The sequence below is a fragment of the Canis lupus genome, chromosome 28 (assembly GCF_011100685.1).
Source record: "Canis lupus familiaris isolate Mischka breed German Shepherd chromosome 28, alternate assembly UU_Cfam_GSD_1.0, whole genome shotgun sequence".
Lineage (NCBI taxonomy): Eukaryota > Metazoa > Chordata > Mammalia > Carnivora > Canidae > Canis > Canis lupus.
In genome coordinates this window covers 5,241,704-5,269,105 of record NC_049249.1, presented here as the reverse complement: position 1 = coordinate 5,269,105, position 27,402 = coordinate 5,241,704, and positions in this window count along the sequence as shown.

Here is a 27,402-nt window from a genome sequence, read left to right as displayed (position 1 = left end):
GGAGCCTTGCTTTCCTCACTTGCAAAATGACAGGATGCTTGACCTACCTGGGTAGTAACCCAGATCGTGTGGACAGTGCTTTGAAAATGCTGAAGCAGAATATAAGTGTAAAATTATCACATGAAGTATCACCAAGAGAGGTTCTTCTTGCTTCTTTAGAGTGACTCTAAAGCCATTAGCCTGCCTCTGACTTTTAAGTGGGAGTATGGGGATTTCCAGGGAGGTGGGCCTCAGCTGGGAATGAAAGGCACTAAATATTTCATCTTCTAAACTCAAAGGCACTACCATCTTATCGTGCCTGCTGTGTCACCACAGAGCTTAACAAAAGGTTTTACTTCAGAAAAACCAGGTCTGAAGATCTTACTCTACCTGACTATATAAAGAAGGCTGAGGCTAGGAAGTATCCCCAAACTTAGGTCATGATGTAGTAACTATGTATTATGGACTGAGTTGTACCTCCCAAAATTCATATGTTGAAGTCCTAATCCCCCAGAACCTCAGCATGTGACATAGAGACTATAAAGAAGCAATTAAATTAAAATTAAGTCATTAGAGTGGGCCCTAATCCAGTATGACTGGTATCCTCATGAGAAGAGATTAGGATCAGAAACACATGGAAAGAGGAAGAGAAAAGCATGAAAGAGGATCAGAAACACAGAGGAAAGACCATGTGAGGACACAGGAAGGAGAAGGCCATCCGTAAGCCAAGGAGAGAAGCCTGCTGACACCTTGATCTTAGACTTCTGGTCTTCAGGACCTTGAGAAAATAAATGTCTGTTGTTTAAGCCACCCAGTCTGTGATATTTTGTTATGGCAGCCTGAACAGACTGATACATGATACCTTCATCTTTCCCTCTCCATGAGGGAAGGGGACACATTGGACGTGGCACTTCTTTCTACCTCAGAGATCATGGCCAAATCTTTTTCCCACCATATAGGGTCAATGGTGACTGCTGTAGAGGTTGTTGAGTTGCTGAATTTGCAGGGCAGGAAAGGGGGCAGGAGACAGAAGGTGAAACTGGGAGGGAACAAACCACCACCACTCAAGGAGAACACTTGAGTCTCTTTGGGCTGAATGGATGCTGCAGAGAGCAGCTGGCTTCTCCTACTAGGGTCTTCCACTAGAGCAAGAAGACTTCAGACTCAAGAGGCTCTAAGGAAAACTCACCACTGAGGGGATGAGAATCAGCAAGAGGCCAGCCTTGGCAGACACCCATTTCAGGAAACAGTACAAAAAATGCCCTCACCTGGAGGACCCTCTGAATAAGCCACAGGTAAACTGTCCTCAACAGTCCAGCATTCGGACACGAATGGCGCAGTGAGGATGAATAGCCAGTTAGGAAAAACCCCAGCAATCTACTGAAAAGGAATGGTAAACTTGCCACCATATTGGCCACTGGAGAGAGAAACTTTGTTTCCTCCTTCCATCATTAGAAAAGATGGTTGAGAACTCAGACTCTATCCCACTAAAGGTTCTGACAATTCCAGTGAGGGAATGAGAGCAGTACCTGCACCGCTGAGCACGTCTCCAATGCCAGCTGGGTATCCCACAATTCAATTCAATTCTGACACTATCTCCACCCACTTCAAATACTAATGGCAAGTCACCCGTGCTTCTGACAGACTGGCTATAGATAGAAGGCTCCGATGAGCCTTTTCAGGTTTGAAAAATTTACTAGAGTGGTTTGTAGAACTCAGAGAGACCTTTTACCCAAAAGCCAGATGAAGAGATGCATAGAGCAAGGTATGGGGAAAGGGTGAGGGGCCTCCATGCTATCTTCCCACGTGGCACACTCCCCAAATCTCCAGGTATTCATCAGTCTGGAATCTTTCTAAACTCTATCCTTTGGGGTTTTTATGGAGACTCAGTTACATAGGCACAATTGATTAATTCACTGGCTATTGGCAATTGAACTCAATCTCCAGCTCCTCTACCTTCCTGGGAGTTTGAGAGATGGGGCTGAAAAGTTCCAACTCTCTAATCACATGGTGGGCTCCTGAGGCAACCAGGCCACCCTTTGGTTACCTACTGGCTTTCTAAAATTCACCCTGTTAACATAACGAAGACATCTGTGTTGCTCTCATCTCTTAGGAAACTCCAAGGATTTTCAGAACTTTGTGCCAAAAAACAGAGAGACCAAATCTATATTTCTTGTTTATAAACCACAATATCATTCCTTCCTTTCCCCATACAGCTCCATCCTAAAGTTTAGGAGTGAGATTGTGAAAATGAGGTAAATTATGAAATTTTGAAAAAACACCAAGGCAGGAAGATTTACTAGGCTTGAGTAAATGCCTACGGAGAAGCTCTGTCATGCTTCATTCACGTGAGGTGTTTGGCTGAGAAGCTATATAATGAATACATACAACATGCAACTTCCTTGAGTCTCAAGACTGCACTGACTTTTTTGACTCCAAAATTTCCCATTCTGACTAGAAAGGACTCTTTTTTCCTTTTTTAATTTCTTTCTTTTCTTTCTTTCCTTTTCCCTTCCCTTTCCTTTCCTTTCTTTCCCTCCTCAATTCCATTTATAATTTAGGTTGGTCCACTGGTTTTTATAATCCATCTGTAGTACTAAAATGTTTCCACTTACCCATTCATGGGCCTGATTTGGAGGATGGAGCCGAGAACGCTGTATGAACAATCTGTTACTTTTTACTGTCCAGCCCAAACTCTGTTTAGAATGTCTTACTAATATTAGAGAAAGGTAGTTAGGTTCTAGCAGGATGCCTGGATGTCAGCAAAGAGGAAGTCACAGTCAGGTATCTGCAAAATCAGAGACTGATCCTGGCAGCACTCCAAAATAAAACCTCAAGAAGCCAGATCAAACCAGGTGGGCCCAAAATGGCTGACAAAGGAGACTGGCAACCCCTGACCAAATAAGAAAGAAAACCCACAAAACTCTGCTTCCAAGAAATCCTCACCTCAAGTAATATATTTTCTACCCCTAGTTAACAACTGTCAATAAAGGTGGAAACCCAAACCCCAGGGCTCGCAGCTCTCCTTCTCTCATATCTCAAGAGTGTACTTTCACTTCAATGCACTTTTGTCCTCCGCTATCTTGTATCTGTTCTTGAATTCTTTCTCGTGGTAAGACCAAGAGCCTCTGGTGACATCTTTGGGATGGGCTGGGTCAAGGCCTCAGGGCCTGGGGTCTCCCCAGTTCACCTGCAACACTAACTGAACCTCCCAAAGTTAAATTTTCTTTGTCAATTCCTCACAGATTTATAGCCTCTTTGTCTAAAAAATATCAAAAATTTCTTACCTTGGTCATTTCTTTAGCTTTCAATTTCATTATTCGGCCTCTGTGCTTACGTAATAAAATTTTGAGTTCTTTTCCCTATTACTCTGTCTCATGTAAATTTAATTCTTAGTCCAGATAGAAGAACCCTGAACATTGAAAATTTCTTCCCCCTCCTCAGCACCTACCCCATAGCCCAGGACCGTGGGGCCCACATCAAATGCCACCTTCTCTATGAAATCATTTTTAATTCTATCTTTGTACCTCCTTCATCCTCTTCACAACACTATAGAAGAAACATTTTCCCCTGCTAGGTGTCATTCAATTTGCCAAAAAAGTACTTAGCACATTAGTTTTTCCAGCTAAACAAATCCTTTAAAGGCTTGGAACACAGTTTACTCGGTTTGGTGCCTAGTAGGTAGTATGTGCTCAATGTTTATTACCTTGAATTAGATGGTTAGCTGCTGCATTATTAGCTACATGAAGTGTTAGACTATAAGATGCTCTGTGATGCTTGTGTCAGAATCATCTGGAGAGCTTGGTAAAATGCAGGTTCCTGGGCTGCATTTTAATAGCCAGACTCAGTCAGTTAGAAGGGACCTGGGACATTTGAATGCTCATTCACCCTTCCACAAGCTAATTAGTCTGTAAGTGAGGCTGCACAGACTGCTTCAGCTCTGAGATTCCATGATTCCATGAGTCAAACCGCTCACATCTGAGTGTGCTCTTTGCTCATTCCTGACTCAACTCTTTAGCCTGTTGTTCATTATGGGAGAAGGAAAAATGACTTTGTTCCTGTGTTTCCAATGTAAGAACCAATGTTTACTGAGAATCAATTGCTCATGGTTGAGCACAGAGTTGTGTTAGCATTCAGATTAGTTCAGCATTGATGAAGCATTTCTTGAAATTATTTCAAAGCCCACAAAATAGCCTTTTTTTTTTTTTTTTTTGCCTGAAAACAGTCTATTGTGCTTCATGTGCAATACTCTCAGTTCACAACTATCTTTCTAGAAGCTTTAGGGATTGTTCCCTAGCTCTAAAGTCCCATGAGTATAATTCTGTGACACTCATGAAGCAATCTCAGACCTAAAAGCCTTGCATGTTAAATCTGGTCATTTTCTTAGTATGTATTCTCTCTCCTCCAACCCAAGGTGCAATATTAAACACTATATTTTTTAAAACAAAGAGAAAAAATTGCCTTAAGGATGTAATATCTAAAAAGGGCATACATTAGAATAGTTTTAGGTATTAAAATAGAGATTTAGCTGGCCATTTATCATTTTCTGAGCTATCCAGCACCTTTTCATACTCCTCCTGACTCTCACCCCCCACTGAGCCTATGTCGCTGAACAAGAGACAAAACATTAAAACCTCTGGAGAGAGATCTTAGACCTGTGGTCCCTAAGAAGAGAAAGAAATAAATGAGGTAGGTGGCTGGAGTCTGGAAAGTTCTGTCTTTACTTTGGCACCTTCCACCAATCAAATAGAAAGGCTGTTCATATTTCCCTTCCCTGTAGAAAATTGTAGGAGAAATGCAATTCGGCATACTTCCAGTCCTCAGTTGAATTGCTGGTGAACTCTGATTAATGATCCTGAGGGGAATTCTGGTTGAAAATCCAACATAAATATGCTATTTCAGCAAGTATAATTAGAAAAAGAAATCAATTTAATATATCTGCAACAGTGCTTGTTAAGAATGCTGTATTCCATGATAAACATTAAATGTACTTTTTTCTTTAAACCTGTTAATTATCTTTGCTCTTCTGTAAACATTAGAGAATGTTCTCTCCTCTGGTCCTGATATACTTGGTTACCTACCACCAAGCTCGAATTTCTGGAGAGAGACAGAGATCATAAGAGACTCTCACAAACACATCACATTTTTCCTTAAACATGCCTTCTTCCCCAAGTTCTGTCCCTTTTCCTCCTTCATGAGCTGGAAAGGTCCATGTTTAAAAGTGGTGACCTCTATATGGCACATGCACCACTGGTTTTCACCACTGTGTTCACAACAAACTAAATTTTGAAGCATATCATACAGACTAGTGTGTACATATATATCAGATATATATATAGCTTACATAATAATATAATCACCAGTTTATGTTACTCACAGGTAAGAAATAGAACATCAGTGGTACCTGAGAGATTCTTCCCTGTTTGGGTGCCGTGTTTCACTGCTCTCAGAAAAAATCACTACACTGACTTTTATGATAATCACAGTTTCCCCTTTTCTTTATAGTTTTACACCTATATGTACATATTTGAACAACCTAGTTTTGTATTGCCTGCTTTTGATATTTCCATTAATGACAACATACTGTATTTTTTTCTTTTGAGATTTGCTTCTCCTGTTCAGTATGTTTGTAAAATTCTTTAGTTGACGCATGAAGCTGTGGTTCATCATGGCTATTGCTGTATACTGTTCTACCATATAAATTAAACATAATTTTTGTATCTGTTCTCTTCTTGTGGCGGTTAGGTTGTTTCATATTTGGGATTACACACAATCCTGTTATGACTGTCCTATGAATCTTCTGGTACCCATTTCAAGAGTTTTTCTAGGCTAGCTAGCCAAAGGTAGACTTGCCAGGCCAGAAGATATACACATTTATTTTATGAGATAATGTCAAATTGTTTTCCAAAGTGGTTGTACCAATTATACTCCTACCAGTAGTATGAAGGTTGTACTCATTTCCATCTTTGCCAACATTCTCTACAGACAAACCTTGTTACAAATTTATCAAACCTGGGGATCTCTGGGTGACTTGGCGGTTTAGCGCCTGCCTTCGGCCCAGGGTGCGATCCTGGAGTCCCGGGATCAAGTCCCATGTCGGGCTCCCTACATGGAGCCTGCTTCTCCCTCTAGCTGTGTCTCTGCCTCTCTCTTTATATCTATCATAAATAAAATAAAATATTAAAAAAAATTTATCAAACCTGCCATAGAAGTTAAAACCTATTATCTCCTTATCTCCAATATAGAACTTACCCCTAATTTATCTTTCTTAAATCTTTGAATCTGGAGAATGCCTATAAGAAGCCAGCTCTTTTTTTTTTTTTTTTTTTTTTTTTTTTTAGAAGCCAGCTCTTAATGCCTAGTCCTTGAAGCCCTCCCTTGGCTTCAGTTAGCCTTCCAGAGTCAAAGGTACTCTTATGCAAGAGACCTACTCAGTCTCCAAATACATATTCTTAGGCTTAAGATTAAACTGTAAGAAAACACGTTAAAAAAATTCAAATAATCCACCCCATCTTCCAACCACAATATTTTCTTATTTCTAAGAGGACTATTTCTATCAAACACAAAACCTTATCAATGAGATAACAGTGGGGGAAAAAGAGTATCTGGACACAAAGAGAAAAAGACTACATAAATTTTATTCTCAAGAATTTTATTCTCAAAAAGAAAAGAATTTTATTCTCAGCACTAAAGCATCTGCAATTTTTTCCACTTATATATCACAAAAGATATTGAGAATTTTCTTGCCTTGCTAGTTCCCTTAAAGGGCTCTGTAGAGTAAAGGAGATATGGAGAAATAAAGTTGAATTTTCCATATAGGTGCCAAAGACCCATCCTCAGGTCCTTCAAAAACAAAGCAATATAATCACTATACCCCAGAAAACAGTTGCTCTTCTTTTCCCACTTTTCCAATAAAGCAGAAAGGCTGTCCCCAGAACAGAGCAGTCTCTGTGGTCCATTATATAGACTACTTCCCTCTTGAAGGGAATTTTAATTGCCTGAACAGCACCCAATCCACTTAGTCATTGTTGAAAAACACCTGGTCATGTTTTTCCTCTAACTTGTACATGTGACCCAGGAAACTGTTAACCACATTCTTCCCACTGGTAAAGGGGTACGGGGCCAGCTGATTTCTGACATTTCACTGTGCTTTTTCATTTTTTGGTTGTTACTTTTCATATCTCCAGATTGAGTGCCACAGGTCAGATTGACAGTCTTCTATAAAGCATGCTTTTATGTAGGTCAACTATAATTGTTCCTGAAAGCATTGCTAGAGTTGAGCTATGTAGCTGCCAAGGTAGTCTATGAAGCTTATGATCAATAACCAGATATCTTAATAAAGCACAATTACTCCTAATTTCTTAAACTGGCTGTCAGTCCCTGCCTAGGGGCTTTGCAATGGAAGGGTGATGGCAGGTACTACTGTTTGGCTCCGAGTAGCTGTTTCCTCTTCTTCCTTTTGACAGACCCCATTTGGGAGCTTCTGCAATGTGCCCAGTTGGAATCATAGTAATCTCATTTTCTTTCTTGAATGCATATAGGAGGGGGCATATAACTCCATCCTGGCCAATGAAGCAGGTGCTGACTGCTAGGTACTTCTGGAGATGGCTTCTCTGAGGAGAGTTAGAGGTATAAAAGTAGATTACTCTATCCTGTCACTTCTTCCTCCTGCCTTTGGATTTTGTCCTGACAGGACATGATGGTTAGAGCTGTGTAACAGGAGGAAGGAAAGGAATGAAATGCTGAAGGTAACAAAGCTTAAAGCAGGGAAGAGAGTTCAGTGACATTGCCCAGGACTTCATTTATCACTGGAACCATTGATCCCCCAGATGTTTCTTTATGTGAGATGAATAAATATTATTCATTTGAGAAACTGTAATGCAAGTATTCTTATACATACTGCCTGAGACACATCTCTTCATACAAGGGTCTAAGATGTCTAAATGACAGGATGCCCCAGGCCTAGCTTCATAGTTGATGAAATGATTCATCCCCCTGAGATGCAGATGATTTGGTCATCTGCCACCTCCTAGCACTGGCGTTAGGCAAATCACTAAAATGCATGTGTACATTCCATCTCTCTGACATTCCTCAATGCCTTCTCCTCAGCTGAGTTGTCCAGTAGGAAAATGAAGAATATACTTAGGGTGCAAAGAATATGCATACAACATGAAAAGAAGCCTAGCTTTGATAAACACTCCAGAATTTTACAACCAGAAAATCTGAAAATAAGTTATCTTAATAGCGTATATATGTAAGTTCTGCAATTCACATTAAAATATTGCTCTGAATTTGAGTAACTGTGGTAAAGATTTCTAGTGCACATTTTCATTTAGCTCTTCTCTCATCCTGGACCTACTGAAGATTGAACTTCGCAGGCCATCATAGGTAGCTAGAGCCATTGACTAGTCCTAGCCAAAGAAATATGACTGGAAAGAGTGCAGAATTTCAGAAACAGCTGTGGACTTGTGACTACTATAAATTTCCTATTCTTTCTAAATGGGAATATTTATCATATCTTCCCATTCCTTCTCCACAAATATATGTTGAAAGGACGTGGTTAAGATCTCATCTCTTTAATTTATAGGTCATCAGACCAAGACATGCTATTTCTGGACATGATGGAGATTATCCATAACACTTGGAGATCTTGCACTGTGCAAATGATTAAGTAGCCAGATGGGACTTTGACTTGTTCTCCTAAGGAAGTGATTGAGTGTTGCTCTTCATGTAGACAGAAGAACAAACCAACTATTTAGTAATCGGGAAGGCAGACTTCAATGGAGATGATCTGTGCTCACCCACATTCTTTCACCCTCATTTCTGGGCAGATTAGAATTCCCAGTCACCTTGAAATTAGGCAGGGTCATAAATCACTTTTATCTAGTGAAAGAAAAAAAAGTGCTATGAATCTCTTCTAGGCCCAAGTATTCTGAAGCCAGTATGCCATCCTTACTGTCTTCTCCTCTCCTTTGGCGAGAAAGGAGATCAAATTTTAGGACAGTGGCTTACAAGATAGAGGAAAGCTTCCAAATAGAAGAAACTGCTCCCTACCCTGCATTAGATTTTTTATGAGTTTGCAATTCTGAAGCACTGGGCCTTTGTTAATAAAACAGAACTTACTAGGTTATAATACAACATGATTGGGAAAGGAAATGAGCTATCTTTCCACTACTTATGTCATTGATGGCCATTCCTGGGCATTACATCTCTTGAATGCCCAAAGACAACCCTTTATGCAACACAGCAGGCCCATTTCCTCTGATAAGCCTACTATTTCTAGAATCCACTCTTTCCACTGGCCATCAAGACTTTTTCCTATTGTCCATGGTATTAAACCTATATACCAAACAATTCACATTTAAGTATTACCATTATAATAGCAAGCTCAGATTTTTTTCAAGGGAAAAAGTACTCTTAATTTTGCTTACTTAAGCCTGCATCCTGTATCTATATATAAATCAATGCATATAGGAATGCTTTTGCTTGGCATCTTATAAAAATGACAGTAAACTTTATTAATAACTGACACCCTGTAATTAAAGCTATTTATAGTTAATTTATATATAGCTAGAAAACCGTACAGCATATGCACGTGTAGCTAATCTCAGAATCCACTTTTCATCTCTAAGGAATTGTGATCACCTCTTATCAAAGTAGCTAAGCAAATACTATAACCTCCTTGATCTCTATTCTACTCTGCCTGAGTAGTCCTCAACATATCACCTCATATTGTTCTCTCTGGGACATGCTAATGTTGCTTCGAGGTCAACATGACTCATGCATGTACACTTGTCCTAATAAATTATTATGTATGCACATAAAAGAAAACCTCAAATTCCTTTCAAAATTAAAGACATTATCTCATGAAGTTTAGAAGAAGAGGAGAGCCCAAAGATGTATGTTGATCAGTGGCTCAACCATTTCACCAAGACCCCAGGTTCTTTCCTCGTCTCTGCTCTCCCACTTCCTGCACTGACTTCATCCTATGCTTGTTTCCCTTTGTGGTCCCAAGATGCCTATAGACTTTCCAAAAGGCCTGTTCAGATAGGACAATACCTGGCCCAAGGTGGAAAGAGGATGCTCACTTCCCCATATCCCTCCCCCTGAGGAAGGGGATTCTTCCTCAGAAGCCCCACAAATACCCTTCAGGTCTTACTGGTCAGAATCACATCGTATCACATCCATTCCCAAACCAAATCTGGCAATGGGGCTAAGAACTGAGAACAAAATTTCTTTTTTTTTTTTAATTTTTATTTATTTATGATAGTCTCACAGAGAGAGAGAGAGAGAGAGAGAGAGAGAGAGAGGCAGAGACACAGGCAGAGGGAGAAGCAGGCTCCATGCACCAGGAGCCCGATGTGGGATTCGATCCCGGGTCTCCAGGATCGCGCCCTGGGCCAAAGGCAGGCGCTAAACTGCTGCGCCACCCAGGGTTCCCAAGAACAAAATTTCTATATGAGTATTGGGTGGATGTCTGTGGGATCCCCAGGCCATTTCAGGGAATCCATGAAGTCAATGTGATTTTCGTAATAATACTAAGATGTTATTTGCCTTTTTCACTGCACTGTTATTCATACTGATGGTATGAAACCAATGGTAGATAAAACTACTGTATCAGCACCAATCCAAGTAGAGGCACTAAACTGTACTAGTCATTACAGTCTTTATTGCCATGCACTTGCAGTAAAAAATGCCATTTTACTCAAGAACATCCTTGATAAAGCAGTAAAAATTATTAATAAATCTTGACATGTGAGCCCACATCTTTTTCATATCTGTGTGATGGAATTGGAAGTATATGCATGAAATACTTTTGCTGCATATAAAATATGTTGGTTGTCTCAAGAAAAACAACTACATGTGCAATTGTTTGAATTATAAGGTGAACCAACCATTTCTTCAGTGGAATACTTTTCTTTTTCTTGAACAACAAAAAGTGATAGGAAAACTAGAATTATTCATAGTTGGGTATTTAGCAGACATTTTCCTTGGGATTGAATGAAGTATTCCTGCCACTTAAGAGAGAGGGAAAGAGTGGGCAGGAGGGAGAGAACCACATTTGTTGCCAGTGAAAAAATTTAAGTTTTCAAGGGAACATTAGAAGTATGGAAAATTTGTTGTATTACTGTGAGCTTGACACCTTCCCAATACTAAGGACTTTTCTCATGAGATGTTGGGGATAATGTTGTGAACTTATGTATGGTTAGTAAATAAGTTCTGTTTAATGTATAGGTAGGGTCAGTGAGTTTTAATATAACAGATGAAAAATCCATTAATAAGGCTTTAGTTCATCAATTAACCTCTGAAAAACTACCACTTGCTAAGTTTTAGTGTAATATCAAAGTATCCACAATTATCTGAAAAGTGTACTTATTAAAGCATTTCCCTTTTCCATACTTTATTGTAAATAGTATATTGCAATAGATTGAGTGCAGAAGCTAATATGAGAATCGATTGCACCAAATAGTAAAGATATCTGCAAAATTGCAAAACCACTTCACTCTTGGTCACTCATTTCATTTGTTTTGAAGAATATAATCCTTTTTACTGAAAATGTTACTCTTGTAAACACATAGTGATTTTAAAATATAAATAAGTAATTTAAAATATTTCTAAGTTTTAATGTCTACAATGATAAGTGCTGATCAATATAAACCACAAAACAGGGGCTCACTGGAGTCCTCAATTCTTTGAGTGTAAACAGTTCCTGAGACAAAGAGTTTGAGGATCATTGGCTAAGGCTAATCAGGACCCAATATCAGATGTCACTGGATTTACTAGAAGCACATGGATTTCTGGTGTACAAGAAGATGCATGGATAAATGTAGAATTCTGTTAGCCAAGAAAAAGGGAACATCTGGTGACTGTTAGAGTGGAAACTTTCACCTCCCTCCAATATGTTCTGTAACATACTGGCTGCCATTTGAGTAATTAACAGGAATGGCTTTGTGACATGGCAACTCTCAGTTTCTCTTCTTGCCATGGTCTGCAGCTGTGTTCTCTGCCATGTTCAGTCCCTCCAGCTCTGACTCTGCAGTCTGATTTGCAGTGACAAAATGAGTAACAGGTTGGTTCTTCCCACAGCACTCATCAGGCCATGATCACAGGTGGCAATCCTTAGTCTTAGTGCAGCCAGAGGGGAGAAGTGCAGAAATAGGAACTGAGAAATATTAAGAAACAGTTACCTTTAGACAGTGGTACCTTTATTTTTTCTCCACAGCAGGAACATAGGAGCAAGAACATGGTTGGAAAGGAGAGTCTGTAGGGCTTGTTTTGAAACTCTATTTGCTGAGCAAGCATGCAGTCACTTTTAATCCATACTTTAGATGATAGATACATAAAAATAGGCAAGCTTGGTGAAGATGCTTTTATTCACACATTATCTCGGATTTAGAAAATGACAACTCTCCATCTCAAATAATAAGGTATGACCTGGGGATGGGGCAACTGATGGATATGTAAGAGTAGGCAAATTAAAAGGGGACTCCTCTATTCCTAACACACTCTTGGACACTGTCTCTGCCTTGAAGAAGGTAAGGAGGAAAATCAAGGGACTAGGTAATAAGGGGCAAAATCCACTGCTAAATCAGGGATGCTAAATAAACAGTACTCAAGAGTAATATGGGGTGAACAATTCTGGCCTTCTTGGTACCTTGAGCAATAGAAAAAAATATGACAGCTGCCAGAAGAAGAAGAATAACCTTTTGCCAGAGACTTAGTTAAAAAATATTTCCTCCTGCTTCCAAGATTCAGTGCATTAACAAATTTACTAATAGTCCTAAAAAATATTGAGATGTTGATCACAGAGGTAACAGCATCCACAAGACTGCATGCTTGCTTGAGATAAGGATTAAGCAACAGGATTTGGAGTAAGAGAAAGAAATTGGGATGCCTGAGTATGCCCAGGAGAATTTAGTATCAATAGAACAGTCCCTCTCATTTCATATTTTATACACTTATTATATAATTCCATTAATGAACTTGTCTAGTACAAGATTGTGCTGAAAGCTCTTGTCTCAGTTCTCAAATACTCTCAAGAGTTTCTGGGAAGTCACTGGAAAGTGGTAGGTCACCCAACAATATTTCACAAAATTGATTAACTGAGGAAATTCATTATAAATCTCATGGATGGATGAACTACAACTTACAAATCTAACAACAATTAGACTGCACATAGGGGTAGCACTTAACTCTAAGAAGCAATCTTATTCTATAATCCTGAAGCATCTAACTTGGAATTACCTCACATTATCCTTTATTTTTTTTTAAAGATTTTATTTATTTATCCATGAGAGACACAGAGCGTGCACAAGAGAGGCAGAGACACAGGCAGAGGGAGAGGCAGGTTCCATGCAGGGAGCTGACATGAGACTCGATCCTGGGTCTCCAGGATCACACCCTGGGCTGAAGGTGGCACTAAACTGCTGAGCCACCCAGGCTGCCCACCTCACATTATCCTAAGAACAACATGCAAGATTGCTTTATCTCCCTTTGACAGATAGGGAAATTGAGGCTTCAACACACATACACTTTTAAATTATTTGCCCCAAATTCATGAGAGAAATAGGAGCAGAAACATAGTTTGAACCCCAGTATCCCAAGTTCCACATCACAACTGCCTGATGTTTACAAACTTGCCCTGCTACATCCAGAAATATGAGTGGAGCCTCTGAAATGACTCCCTCATTTCATGACAGTCATGTTTTGATATGGAGATGCTCCCTCCCTCCACCTTCCTGTAAGCACTTCATTGTGCCTGCTCATCACTGTCTTGTAGGGCTGGTGCTGTGCAACACGCTTTCATCTTCCCTGTAAAATCCTTGAGAGGATGATGACTAGCTTCACTGATCTCTAGGTTTGTCCCACAGAATCCCGCCCAGTGCTCAGCCCATGGTAGAAGCTTAGTAAACATTCATTCCTGGTTGGTGAAATGCTTACACTTTTGCTCTGAGGGCCGAATGGCTCTATGAGAAATTCACCCTCATGACAAATCAATTATCCTGTGGAATGGCCTCTTTCAACTAAACTCAGATTTGATCCTGCAGAAACATCCTGAATTCAACCAGGCAAGTCAGCATTCCCAGCCAACTAGAATCATTAATGCCACTGTGGGAAGACAATGAGATGCACTGCCTAGGTCCCCTTCTAAGATTCCCAGTCTGAGTCACACTTCTTCTTCCAGGATTCCAAACAGATTTAAAAAGGGTTCTACAGGCCTCTTCTTTATTTCTAGATTCACCTTGTGGAATTACAGCCAGCCAGGGCACTGCTCTCTCTTCCCTTCTGTAGAGTGAAAATAGCTTTTTTCTGATTACATAAAGATAGGCTTGATATAAAGTATTTTAAGAAAATATAAAAATAAAAATCATGTGTTATCATGCTAATTATCTTTCATATTTTGGTGACTATCTTTTTACTCATCTATTTATACATGCATTATATACATATACGTTATGTATGGTAATAACGTATAATGTATATACATTATATACATACATAGTTTTACAAAAATTTGGAAAATTACATAAATGCAAAGTGTCTTTGTAATTATGGACTTCATACATTGTACATAGACCCACAATATATATTATACAGCCTTTTGGTCTTGCCTAGTTTTCTCTTCTTCTCATTGCTCCCCCTTTTCTCTACAACCTCTACACGGAACACAGGTAAGTGATGTTACTCAGTACATCTTTTTATATTGATTTCTTCATGATGTTATACTTATTCACATACACATATGTGCATAGAGACTATAGGTACTTTGCCACTGTTTTTCAAAAACAAAATCATTTATTCTTCTGGATCTTGCTATTTTATGCTTAATATATGTTATAATATATTAAGCATTTAATATATCAAATGTATTATATAATATAATATATAATATATTTAATAAATTATAATTATAATTATATATTATGTAATTATATTACATCTCTCCAAGTAAAGTGATATAGCCTCATCTTGTTGCACTATATTCCACTAGAGGAATGTGCAAGTTAAATATTTGAATCCCGTTTTTTAATGAGTGTTTGCATTGTTTCTAGATTTTCCTACTTCAATGTTGAATGAATCACCTTCATACAAGTGCTTCTATTTCTAAGAGATAGGTTCTCAGAAATGGGACACAGAAATATGTGGCAAAAGATATATATATATATATTTATGTACGTGTGTGTAGGCATCCATATAAAGAGATATCTATAGAGATATATACTGGTTTCTTTCTAAAAGAGATGTAATGATTATTTCTCAACTAATACTTGGGTGGGTATACTCCTTTTCCTGCTATTCCATGAGTAGGTATCATCACTTTTTGTCAATCTGATGATCATAACTTGATATCGTACATTAATTTGCATTTCTCTGGACACTAGAGAGGTCAAGAAATTTTTCATGTATTTATTGGCTGTGGGATTTGCATATTTTGAACCTTTCTACATTTTCTATTTTCAACCTAGATCTCTACTTGGAAATTGTTCGTTATTAACCTTCTCATATTTTATTTTATTTTTAAGAGTTTTGTTTGAGAGAGAGAGCATGCATGAGGGGCATTGAGAAGAGGGAAAGAATCTCGAGCAGACTCATGCTGAGCCGTGGAGCCCCACACAGAGCTTGAGCCCAAGACCATGACCTGAGCCAAAACCAAGAATCAGATGCTTAACTAACTTTAAGGCCACCCAGGTGCCACCAGCCTTCACTTATTTTAAAATGTAAGTAGGAAGATATTTGTAAGTTGGACATGAGTAGTACTGATAACAGGGAAGTAGGGGTTAGGAACATTATTCTATGGGACTGGTTAGGAGGGCCGATAAGGCGCAACTAGCAGGGAAATAAAATATTGTTGAACTACTACTTGGCCCTAGGTACTTGGCCTCCATTCACTTCTCATTGTCTCAACATCTCTGAGAAGTTGGTGCTATTATCCCTCCTACACAGGAGGAAACTGAAGCTCAGGTTTTCAGGAACATCTCAAAGTCACTCAGCTCCTGATTCCTAGCTAGACTTTGTGCTGTGAGCCAGAGCCCCTGTCCTGGTACCACTACTCATAGTTTCCTAGCACACTGGAAATTTTACAAGTTTTTATGTGTACCATCTCCACATAGGGCGTTGGGTCCTGTGTGAGCTTCTCATGCTCTGCTCCCTTTATAGGGTTAGGAAAGTGGGTCTCAGGAGCATAGGAGTAATAGCTAGGGCAAGAGACAGTCCAATATTTTGTAGGACTGGAGGGTATGGAAAATAATTTATTTGCTAAAAATATCAATTGCATGAAGCTGCTACAATGTTAGAAACCCCATCATTGAATAGTTTCACAGGAAACTATTACACTGCCAAAGCTCTTTAGGGAGCAGTAACATCGATGTTGGTATTTTAAGAATTGATTTTTCCTGAATTTGTGGTTCTCTTGTAGTTCAATGAGCTTCCTTAGAACACTTACTCTGAATTCTTTGTCAGGCAATTTGTTGACTGCCATTTCTTTAGGGTCAGTTATTGGAGCTTTATTAATTTCCTTCAGTAATGGCATGCTTCCTGATTCCTCATAATCTATGTAGCCTTGCATTGGTATTTGTGCATTTGAAGGAACAGACACTCCTTCCAGTCTTTACAGACTTTTTTTTTTTAAGTGGGTAACAATCTTCTCCTACCAGGTCTCCTTGGGATTGCCTGCAGAATATCAGTCAAATGAGACTGGATCTAGGTCTTATGGCTGTTGGCTGGTAAGCCTGTTACGAGGGGCACAGGTGGATGTCTCCTGCTGGGCCCCTAGGATATCAGGATTGATTCTAAACTGCTGCACGTCCATGGTAGTGGGTGGAGGGCTAGGCACATGCCAAAGAGTGAAATTGGACCCTCATCTAATACTATACACAAAAGCAACTACAAATGGATTAAAGACAGAAAAGACCTGAAATCCTACAACTCCTAGAAGAAAATAAAGGGAAAAATCTCCTTGACATTGGTCTTGGCAATGATTATTTCGATAAGACACCAGAAGCTCAGGAAACAAAAGCAAAAACAACACAAGTCAGACAACTAAAACGTTTCCGCACAACAAAGGAAGTAATCAAAATGAAAAAGCATCCTATAGTAGGGGAGAAGATAACTGCAAACCATATATTTGATAATGGGTTAATACTCAAAATATATAAGGAACTCCTATAATTCCTATAAGGAACAAAACAAAAACCAAACAGAAAAGCAAAAACAAGGCAAGACAAAAAATTAAAAATGGACAACTGACCTAAATAGACATTTTTCCCAAGAGAACATATAAATAACCAACAGGTTATAGAAAAAGATTTTCAACATCACTGATAATTAGGAAAATGCAAATCAAAACCACATTGAGGTATCACCTCATACCTGTGAGAATGGTTATTTTGAAAAAGACAAGCAATAACAAGTGTTGATGAGAATGTAGAGAAAAGGAAACTTTGTGCACTGTTGGTGGAAATGTAAATTGGTACAGCCACTATGGATAACAGTATGGAGTTTCCTACAGAAATAAGAAAAAATAGAACACATGATCCAGCAATCTCACTTCTTTTTCAAAGGAAACCAAATCAGTCTCTCAAAGAGAGATCTGCATTCCCATGTTCATTGAAGCATTATTCACAATAGCCAAGATGTGTAAACAACTTCCATTTCCATTGACAGATGAATGGATAAAGAAAATTATATACATAAAATGCTATACAGCCATAAAAAAGAAGGAAATCCTGCCATTTGTGATGATATGGATGAACCTAGAGGATATTATGCTACATGAAATAAGCTAGACCAAGAAAAACAAATACTGCATCATCTCACTTGTATATGGAATCTAAAAAAAACAACACAGAAACAGAAGAGTAGTCAGTGGGGATTGATGGGTAGGGGAGATGGGAGATGTCCATCGAAGGGTAAAACTTTCTGTTATTAGATGAACAAGTTCTGGAGACCTAATGTATGGTCTAGTGGCCATAGTTAATGATGTATTATACACATGAAATTTGCTAAGTAGATATATGTTCTAATCACACACACACACACACACACACACACACACAGAGAGAGAGAGAAAAGGTAACTATGTGGTGATGGATATGTTAATTAGATCGATTGTGGCAATCATTTCACTATGCTTATATCAAAATATCATGTTGTATACTTACACACAATTTTTATTTGTCACTTACACCTCAATATAGCTGGGAAAAAATGAGATTTTTTAATGGGTTCAGTCTCTTTTAATCTTGGACAGGTCATTTTTCTTTGTACCACATTGTGATCTCTTACTCAACAAATCTGACAATAGTCATAATGACTGTTATTCTTATTATAATCGCAGTGTTAACCCTCATTCCATTCATAACAGATTTTACTAACAGTGATTTTATTATAGCAGAGCTACTAGGGGCCAGGCATTCTCTTACATGCTTTTATAATCATTGTCTCATTGAAACAAAGTGTAGATAAAGTCTCATGCATTAGTCATACTAACCTGAGGTAAAGGAGAACATGTATGGTATATTTAAATTATCCTTTTTGCTCTCCACTAGAGGCTTTAACCCCTCAAGCTTTCTGTCTTGCCTTGTGGGTCACTCACTGTTGAGTAGCCTTACTAATAGCTGGTTCCACTTGCCAAGCAAAGAGAGCTGGTGACACTTGGAAAAAAGAAAAAAAAGCCTGCTGTAAGTAGGTTGCTTGCATATATTATCTTGGAAAACCTTATGTTCTGTTCATCAATCTCTGCACTGTGGGGAGGGTAAGAAGTGAAACACGCTTGGCTTTGGCTCCCAGCACTTGCATTAGGAAATTACTGTCTGGTGGCTTAGAAGGCCATCTGCTCCTGCTGGGTATGGCCGTACTTGGAGGTCTAAGCCCCGTAAGTCATACCCAGTCACTGCCAAGGACCCAGATTCAGTATGGCAGAGGTGATTATGTTTCCATGTGGGAAACAGGCTTCAGGAATAGATGACTTTCCAGAGCTCTGTTTTCATCTAGATGGCCTATGGCACATTGAAAAGAAAGGATGCACAATTTAGAAAGAACTACTTTTTTTTTTTTTTTTTTTTTTTTTTACAGCTCATATACTTTTCCAATGCAGTGCAATTGTAGGTCTTTACATTCAAAAGGGAAATTGGGACCCTAAAAAAAGGGGGGGGGAATTGGGGCTTTTAGTGAAATGGTTAGTGGTGTGAGTCTTTCATTAATATATCTTCCTGATACAGGAAGGGATACAAAGGGATACACTCTAGAGCTCCTCTGTTGCACTGGGCACACCAGTACCTAGAATCTTGCCCATGGATGAACTTCTCACCTTGGGAGGCAGAGGAGAAGCCAAGGAGGCACTCTGGGCTGGAGACTCTACTCCTGACTTCTCCACTGATTTGTCATCTGTTGTGCACTTAGTGGCTGAATTTTTCTGGAATTGGGAAAGTCATAAATATCCTGTCACATGTTGTTAACTTTCCAAATCAGCTGCTGAGAGTCTCCCTTGCTATGGCAGTTCTATTTTTCTTGTCCTCACTCGATGCCCTTCACTGGTTGCAGAACAGATCCCTTCCATACAACTCATAGACAGCAACACTCTCCCATTCCTCAGCGAGGAGCCACCCCATAGGTCAGTTTTCTGGAAGAGAATGGGCACTGAATCTGCAACCAGCTGTGATCGGCACAGGGCAGCTGTAAATCCAAACAAAACTCTTGCTCCCATTTGCCATGAACTATCTTGTGATCCTCTTAGGGGGATCACACACATATGAAGCATGCAGGGTGTTAAGTACTACGTAAGATATGGACTGGAAATTTAGCAGATAGCGTTACTGAAGTGCAGAAATAGTCTAGTATATAATGGCAGAGTGGCAAGTTGTTGCTGGAAAAGTGCTGAGATTGGTCCTCTCATTTGGGTGCTATCCGGGCACTGCCACAAGGTGCCACTTCGGTGTCCATTTTCTTATCCATGAAAGGGGAGCTAGCAGACCCTGACCAATGCCAAAGCTCCTAGTGATGCTCTTGGGTGTCAGACAATGCACAGGGCCAACTTTCTCTTATATTCTGTTTCTCTTTCAGAGTTTCTACCATAGACCATTGAAGACGGGATCTAGGGTTCCAAAGGCAAAACTCTGCCTCTCCAGGACCTCCCAGCTTCTAGGTACCTTCAAAACATAGAGGAGGCTAAGTGTAAGCCTTCCCTGATAAAGGTAGATAACTACTTCCCTTAGCCATTCAAACCGCTAAGTAGTATTTTTATTTTGGACAAACCATTTATACCTCTTTGAGTGTTAGGAGGGAAGGCCTACCTCACCAGATCATGGTGAGGATTAAAGGAGATAATGCTAGGAACTAAGGATGACAAAAGTGAACAATAAATACTTTATAAATTGTAAAACTGTTGCACCAATATTGTCATTGTCATTATTCTTTGTAATAAGTATTGAGTTTATGCTCAATATTTATTCAAATGCAAGGTTTAATGAGTCTCCTATGTAATTATAGAGCTATTGTTGAGCGATTCTTAGCATTCCTGGGAATATCTGAAACATAAGACCAAGAGTTCTCAGTCAAGTTATATTAAAAGGTTAAATTAATAGAAACCATCATGTGTGTCTGTCTCAAACGTTAAGTGGGTAGATGGCATATAGGCATTAAATTCCTGGCCAGTATGCAAAATTGCACTTGAAAAACATTCCCCTCATACAAAATCCTTGTAGAGTCACCCTTTTCTCAAATATGTGTTCAATTTCTTAAGGGTGTCTTGCTTCCATTTTCAGCTTATAGGCATTTTCTAGAACTCTATTAAACATACTGAATATTGGATACAGACAGAAATTGATTCCCTTTGAGTTGGGCTTCCAAAAAAGCTATTTCTCCTCCTGAGCCCACTTCTACCCCATTCCTGCACCTGTGCCACTGTTCAGTTGGCAGTCTCTTTGCCCCCCTCCTTCCAAGGAAACACTGTCAGCCCTTACTGCTCATGCAATTCACCCTCTCCGTGAGACCTTTCCTGAACTTGCCTGGAAGAGAAAAATTACTCCTTGTTTGAATTTTTGCAATGAATTATTTTTTGTATCATATATCTGGCCTCAATACAGCATCACTTTTCCCCAGTTGTCTTCAATGGCCCTCAGTGACCACTGAATTCTCACACTTGTTTGTTGTAATCATGTTGCAGAATCAACAGCCACAGATACCAAGTAGGAATTATAACTGGAAGAAGTTAATGCAGCTTCCCCAAATACATGGGTTATTCTTCCCAAAAGTTATATGTTTGAGGAACCTGACTCATGAACTACATGATCTATATAAGCAGAAACATTTCCTAAGAGAAATTACCATACCACAGTTTTATTTTTCTGAGACACAAAGCATGAGAAATAATGGAATTTAATACAATATAATGCAAAGAATAGACCATTATTCATAAGAAATAGTACATCGCTTAGCAGCTGACAAGAATTACTAGGGAACTTCCTGCAACAGCAATCTACATGAGCAATAGCTACATAATATGGTTCTGTCTTTCCCTCACCAGATGGCCAATATACACAACGACAGTTACCTAGCAGAATTCAGGATAACAGAAGATCATGTAATATAAGCCGTCACCAGTGTTTCTCAGACTTCGTTCTGCATCAGAATTACTGAAAGAGCTTTTTAAAAATTTAGATCCCCACACCCCAGTCTCAGAGATGTTAGGCAAGCCAAAATTCAGTGAAAGACCCCAAAACACAAAAACAAAAACACCTGCATGTTTGATGTGCCCTCCAGGGAGTTCTGATACAGTTACTGCACAGAGTAACATTACTTCCACACCACAGATGAAAAATTAAAATTCAGAAATACAGGTCTGTATGCCCAAGGTCCAAAACCCACTTACCAGCAAAGCCAGAACAAGGAATAATTAATCATAATCTTCAGAAGTTAAATATTTTATGTGAGATTAGAAACAAATCACCTGCTTCCCATGCAAGAGAGTCCCACCATTTACCTCTTGCTTCCTTACATACCTTACTCATCATCCAGGCATCTTTAAAATATTCATTGAGCATCTACTATGGTTGAGACATCAAGAGTAAAATGTTCAAAGCCAGAGACCTGGTCTCTTCCCTCATGGGGCTTATAGTGTAGCAGATAATTGTTTACAGATATAAGAATATGGAACAGAAAAAACAAAAGAAATGATTTGATTTTAAAAATTCTTAAGAATTCACTCAAAATTTATGTAGTAAGTGTGACAAGAATGAAGAGAGGCATTGCAATATAATAACCTCTCCATTTTTTTTATTCCATAAATATTTATTGAGCATTATATGTCAAGCACTATATGCTAGGCATGGGGGATACAGAGAAAATATGAAAAATAATGGCTCTGAATTATGGAAGGATAATTTCCAAAGAGAGATGAGAAACATATAACAGTTAAACCACATAATTAAACAATGTAATTACATATGAAGAAAAGTGTCCCAAAGCAAATAGGGCAATGCCACAGAGTATGAGGCAGGAGGGGCAGAGAGAGGGTAGCTTCGGTATGATGGTCAGAGAAAGTGGCATAGGGGAAATAACATTTTATATGACAACTAAAACCACAAAAGGACCAAGTATGTATGCAAAGAGCTAATAAGAGTGTTTCAGATAGAGGGAACGGCAAGTGTAAAAGCCCAGATATAGGAGTAAGCTCATCACATTAACAGAATAGAAGGAAGAACAGTTTTATAATTGAATGAAAGGTAAAGAGTGATAAGGAAAGTGGTGTAACATGAAGTTCAGGATGTAGTCATGAGCCAGAGGCTTTGGGATTTTGCAGACCATGATACAAAAATTGAATTTTGTATCAAGTGCAGCAGTTGGCTATGAAAAGCAGAGAGATTACTCAATTTGCATTTTTAGAGATCATTGGATAAGCTGTGAAGAATGAATTAAAGGATATGATGAACATAAGGAGAAAACCTAGAGACTACTATTTACTCTTCAAGGTTTTTCATGCTGAAAGAGTGAGGAAGGACATTCACCAGGAACAAGGATGAGAGAAGAAGGTGTACATCAAGACATAAATTGCCATCTTAAGTAGATGTGACCATGTGCACAAATCCTCTTGGAATTCAAAATGAAGCACAGACTGTCCAGTCTGGCATCCAAGACTGTCCACTCTATGGCCCAGCCCACATCATCGGATTTATCTTGCCCCACTGTATACCAAACAGATTGGACTCATGTTCTCCAACTATCCTTTCCATGTCCAATGCCATGCTAATTCCTTTCCATCTTGGTTTGTTCTTGTCAAAACTCATCTAAATGTGAAGCCTTACAAATGTTTCTTCCTCCACAAGACCTTTTCTCTCAATTGGATACAATCTCTTTTTCCTTGAAAAAGACATTTCAATTCACACAGTTATGCCCAGCATTATTGCCATTTATTTGTATATCGTTCCTTTCCTAAGAAACTGTGAGCTGCTTAGAGAAGAAATGGAGTCTCACTCACTTTTTATTACCCATGATGCTTTACTCAGAATTACCTGAACTTGATTAACTCCAGAGCTTCCTTCCTCGCTCTCACCTACTGCCTGAATATACACTGTCCCAGCTTGCAGTTCTATGGAAAAGACTATGGTCTATTATGGCCAGGCCCTTCATTCTTATTCTGTCATATGCACAGTATGTTTCTCATCTTCTTGTTTGCCCAGCAAATGCCTCTTCACCTCTCAAGACTTAGCCAGGGGTCAATCTCTTTGTGAAGTATTTAATGGCATCCTCACCCTTTTACAATTAGAACTGACATCTCCCTGTTAGAGGTCCACCCCATACCACATAAACTTAAAATATAACACCATGGACATATTATTTAACATATAATGTATAATATATTGCAGAGCATTGCTAACACATGAAAATAAGTACATGTAAACACTAAGCTGACAATAAAACACAAGAGAAAAAACTACAATAGATAGGAAATGCCAATTTTTTATAAGGGGGAAATCTCTGAATTAGCAAAGCAGAGAAAACTGAGTCCTATAATTGCTAGATCCCCAGCTAAACCTTTTACAGTGAAGCTCACCATTCAAAAGCCTTGCATATGCACAACACACCAGCTTTGTGTATGTACACATATTTACAGATTAATTAATAAAAAGCCTCTACTGAAAAGAAGGGGAATTCAGAAGCTACCAAGATAAATAGAAGGAGTGATGCCTTTAAAATTGTAATTAATTTCTCCAGAGAGGAAACAAAATGCTACAAATTCTAAAAAGGAACATTCATATCATTTCAGAAATAGATCTTAAAAACTAAAAACATGTCAAAGCAGGGATACATGCACATACACACACATTGGAAAATACAATTGGGAAGATCTCAAAGCTCTCCCTCAAGAAGAACAAAATAACCCAGAGATTAAATATATATATAGGGGTGCCTGGATGGCTCAGTCGGTTGAGAGTCTGATTCTTGGTTTTGGCTCAGGTCACGATCTCAGGGTCCTGGAATCGAGCCCCATATTGGGCTCTGCACTGGCTGGGTGTGAGTCCTACTATGGATTCTCTCTACCCTTTGCTCCTCCCCTCCCACTCATGCATGCTCTCTCAAAAAACTAAATAATTAATTTAAAAATAAAAGAAAATTAGAAAACTAACCTGGGTAATTCAAATACCAGAAAATATAGGAAAAATGGAGGGTGAAGCAATATTGAAGAAGTATTATACAAAAATTACTCAAACCTATGTTTCTACAAGGAGAGTATCCATTGAAGTCTTGGCTTAGTGATTGAAAACCCTAATGCACATAATTGTCAAATTCCAAATTTCTGGTTTTAAAGAGAAGATCTGAAAAGGTCCTGGAGAAAAAAAAATATAGAGATCATTTACAAATAATTAGAAATAACAATATCATCAGATTTGTCACCAGGAATACTTGAAACCAATGAACAATTAAGTCATGCTTTAAAATGTCAAGGGACAATGATTTTCAGCCTGGAATTCCATCTTCAATGAAACCATAATTTATGTTTAAGGGTTGGATAAAGACATATTCAAGGACACTAGGACAGAAAGCTACTAGAGGATATGCTCCTTCAGAACAAAGGGTATTATATCAAAAAACAGGAGATCTAACCCAACCAGAGGAAAAATAAAAAGCAAAGAGAAAGAAGTGAAAGATATTTCTAGAGGGAAGTTCTAGGATGAAAACAGCACAGTCTGTCTAGGAATAAAATATCTCAGATTGGCCAGGAAAAGATTGCTAAGGAGAAAACAATGTAACTGATCAAGATTACCTAGTAGTCAGATCATAGTGAAAAGAGTTTTCCAACAGTGTCAGATAAGCACACAGAAAACAATATGAAAAAACTGCAATTATTAACTCTAGGAAGAAGGCAAGAAAGAAACCATGAACACGACATATTAGGTGATGCATATAGAAGTAGTATTTTCATAGCCCTGATGCTGTAAACACTAAAAACTGATATAACCAAATTCTGATATAATTACATTGAGTGAGGGGGGGAGGCATGTGCATTGGAAGTGGTTGTAAAATGAAGGTTATGTATTAGATCTTTCTACATCAAGAGGTAATCTAGAAAATTTTTTGGTTGAAAAATCAAGAAATATCAGTATAAACATGTCAATGACATATGAATAGCTTAAAAATCAGCTGAAAAAAATGAAGGAGTTTACCTCTGAACAGAAAAAGGCAAAAAGAGAGGTAGGGGAAAAAAAGGAATAGCAGTGTGTTTTATTATTCTTGCCAAAAAGTTTAAACAGATTTGCGATGTATGACCTACTGAGAGCATTCTTCTTCCACCTCCCCTATATAAGTAGGAAGGCAACAACACACAGAACAATAGGTTTCATAATCTGAAGAACAGTACACTTTGCAAAATGATGATTTATTGCTATGAGTGACCCAGAAACCTCATAATTCTGAAGGTCTTTGGTCAGTTTTTATATAGTATAGAGCGAGAAAGTCCTTTCTGAGTACATGAATTCTGCCTTATTCAAAATCTCCTGAAAATTCATGCTATTAAATATGGTTAGCCAAAATGGGTTCATTCATTCATTCTTTTACTGAATGGCCACTAATTATCAGGCATACCAGTATTGATCCTAAAAACAACAGGAAACAAGCAGAGTACTGATATGGTCAGATTTGCATTTTAGAAGATCCTGGGCTGTTCTATGGACTGGACTGAACAGTTAGTAATACCATATTGAATACCAGAAATTTGCTGAGGGAGATTTCAGGTGTTCTCATCACACACATACACTATAGGAGAAAATGTGTTAATTAGCTTGACCATGGTAATCATTTCACTATATATATCAAATCATGTTGTATACCTTAAATATATATAATTTTTATTAAGAATAAATTTTAAAAATAGGTAGCAAAGACTGGAACTTGCCACAATAGTTCAGTTAACAGCTGAGAGACAAAACTGGGGTGGTGAGAGTGGAGATGAAGAGAAATGTAGTCATTTGAGATAGATTTTGGAGGTGACATCAATATTTTTTTGGTGGCTAATTGGATTTCAGGGTTGACAGAGGGAGGCACTAAGGATGATTTCCAATTTAGGGAAACTGAGCACCCAGTGCTTGCTTGGTGGTGCCATTAATTGGAATGCACAAATTATATTACTCAACCACATAATGATCCTATTTATGCCTCTTCCTTAGAACAACTGAGTTTTCAATCAGCTGAAAGCTATGGATGAAGCACTTAGGAACTTCAAAGACCATCAAGTCTCACTTCTTGATATTTTGCATTTGACCCTAAAGGAAGGCTTTCTATTCCTACTTCTTGTCAAATAGACCTTGAATAAATGAAGTTAGTTTGAGGTCAGGATTTTTTGTACTAATGCTAAAAGCTATTCTTTTTAGTTTTATTGCTTTCTTAGGACTTTAGTAGGGTGTCTATGTCTTTCTAATCATGTCTCTATTGTGCTGGCTGAGTGTCTGACTCTGCTTCCTAACTCCAGAAAACATACCCTACAGCTCAGGTGGCACCAACCAAAGCAAACAGCTCACTCTTCTGGGTGGTATGAAAGGGGCATATATTTCCCTTGGAGCTTTATTAAGAAGTTGTATGTTCTATGGTCAGGAAGATGTGGAATATATAATCTATATGCATAGTGGAATGGATTCAAATGGAACTAGGAGACTCCACAGGATTGAGGATGCAGATGTACCTGCTTTACTGCTTGGGGACTATTTAACTGGCCCAAGAATTGAAAATTTTAATGATCTTCAATTGCACTAATTCTGTGAGGCAAATATTTCCAGGTGAAATTAAGCCTGAATCCACTTTTCAACAATAGACTCTCGTGAAGAGGCAGATGATTAAACAGGTGGAGAAGGGACAAGAGAGGTTGGATAAGAGCAACATGGGATGAGGAGCTCGCACGCTCTTATGATCCAAACTAGCCATCATCTGAGAGTC